The following is a 1,927-nucleotide window of genomic DNA, read 5'->3' as shown; positions in this document are numbered from 1 at the left end:
TTCATACAATCCTTCTTACTCCTTTCCATGGCAAGCTGTATGTAGGGTTTCACTGTTGTCAGTAGCTACCTCCCATCCTCTCAGTGAAAATGTTCAACGCACCCTGTCACGGCACGGCTAATCATCTGTCGGTTCTCAATCAGGTTTGAATAGAATCCAGTGATTCTTTTGCGTCTGTCACTAACGCCCACCCTCAGGAGTTTGAAGCTCGTCACAGTCATTCAATCATTGAATCCTACTCAGAATACCACAGACAAGGTTTAGACCTTCCGGATTCTCTTGAATGCCGCCATCAATTCTAGCTTATACCACGAAGATTCCAATTAAGGGATCCAAGAGATAAACATTCAAGCCTTGTTTGCTTGTAGAACGGGAGTGGTTGTCAGGCACTTGTTCATAAGTGAGAATGATGATGAGCGTCACATAATCATCACATTTATCATGTTCTTGGGTGCAAATGAATATCTTAGAACAAGAATAAGAAGAATTGAATAGAAGAACAATAGTAATTGCATTAATACTCGAGGAACAGCAGAGCTCCACACCTTAATCTATGGTGTGTAGAAACTCCACAGTTGAAAATACATAAGTGATAATAGTGATCATTGGCTTCGGCCCCAGAGAGGGAACCAGAAGAACCAAGATGAAAATACAATAGTAAAAGGTCCTATTTATAGAGAACTAGTAGCCTAGGGTTTACAATCTAATACAATAGTAAAAGGCCCTATTTATATAGAACTAGTAGCCTAAGGTTTACAAAGATGAGTAAATGACATAAAAATCCACTTCCGGGCCCACTTGGTGTGTGCTTGGGCTGAGCATTGAAGCATTTTCGTGTAGAGACTCTTCTTGGAGTTAAACGCCAGCTTTTGTGCCAATTTGGGCGTTTAACTCCCGTTCTTGTGCCAGTTCCGGCGTTTAACGCCGGGCAGTTTTGAGCTGATTTGGAACACCAGTTTGGGCCATCAAATCTCAGGCAAAGTATGGACTATTATATATTTCTGGAAAGCCCAGGATGTCTACTTTCCAACGCCATTGAGAGCGCGCCAATTGGGCTTCTGAAGCTCCAGAAAATCCACTTCGAGTGCAGGGAGATCAGAATCCAACAGCATCTGCAGTCCTTTTTAGCCTCTGAATCAGATTTTTGCTCAGGTCCCTCAATTTCAGCCAGAAAATACCTGAAATCACAGAAAAACACACAAACTCATAGTAAAGTCCAGAAAAGTGAATTTTAACTAAAAACTAATAAAAATATACTAAAAACTAACTAAAACATACTAAAAACATACTAAAAACAATGCCAAAAAGCGTATAAATTATCCGCTCATCACAACATCAAACTTAAGTTGTTGCTTGTCCTCAAGCAACTGAAAATCAAATAAGATTAAAAGAAGAGAATATACAATGAATTCCAAAAACATCTATGAAGATCAGCATTAATTAGATGAGCGGGGCTTTTAGCTTTTTGCCTCTGAACAGTTTTGGCATCTCACTCTATCCTTTGAAATTCAAAATGATTGGCTTCTTTAGGAACTCAGAATCTGGATAGTGTCATTGATTCTCCTAGTTAAGTATGAAGATTCTTGAACACAGCTACTTATTGAGTCTTGGCCGTGGGCCAAAGCACTCTGTCTTCCAGTATTACCACCGATACATACATGCCACAGACACATAATTGGGTGAACCTTTTCAGATTGTGACTCAACTTTGCTAGAGTCCCCAGTTAGAGGTGTCCAGGGTTCTTAAGCACACTCTTTTTGCCTTGGATCACAACTTTCTTTCTTTTTCTCTCTTTTTTTCGTTTTTTTTTCGTTTTTCCTCTTCTCTCTTTTTTTTTGTATTCACTGCTTTTTCTTGCTTCAAGAATCATTTTTATGATTTTTCAGATCCTCAGTAACATGTCTCCTTTTTCATCATTCTTTCAAGA

Source organism: Arachis duranensis, chromosome 6 (assembly GCF_000817695.3).
Source record: "Arachis duranensis cultivar V14167 chromosome 6, aradu.V14167.gnm2.J7QH, whole genome shotgun sequence".
Classification (NCBI taxonomy): domain Eukaryota; kingdom Viridiplantae; phylum Streptophyta; class Magnoliopsida; order Fabales; family Fabaceae; genus Arachis; species Arachis duranensis.
Note: the sequence above shows the minus strand (reverse complement) of the source record.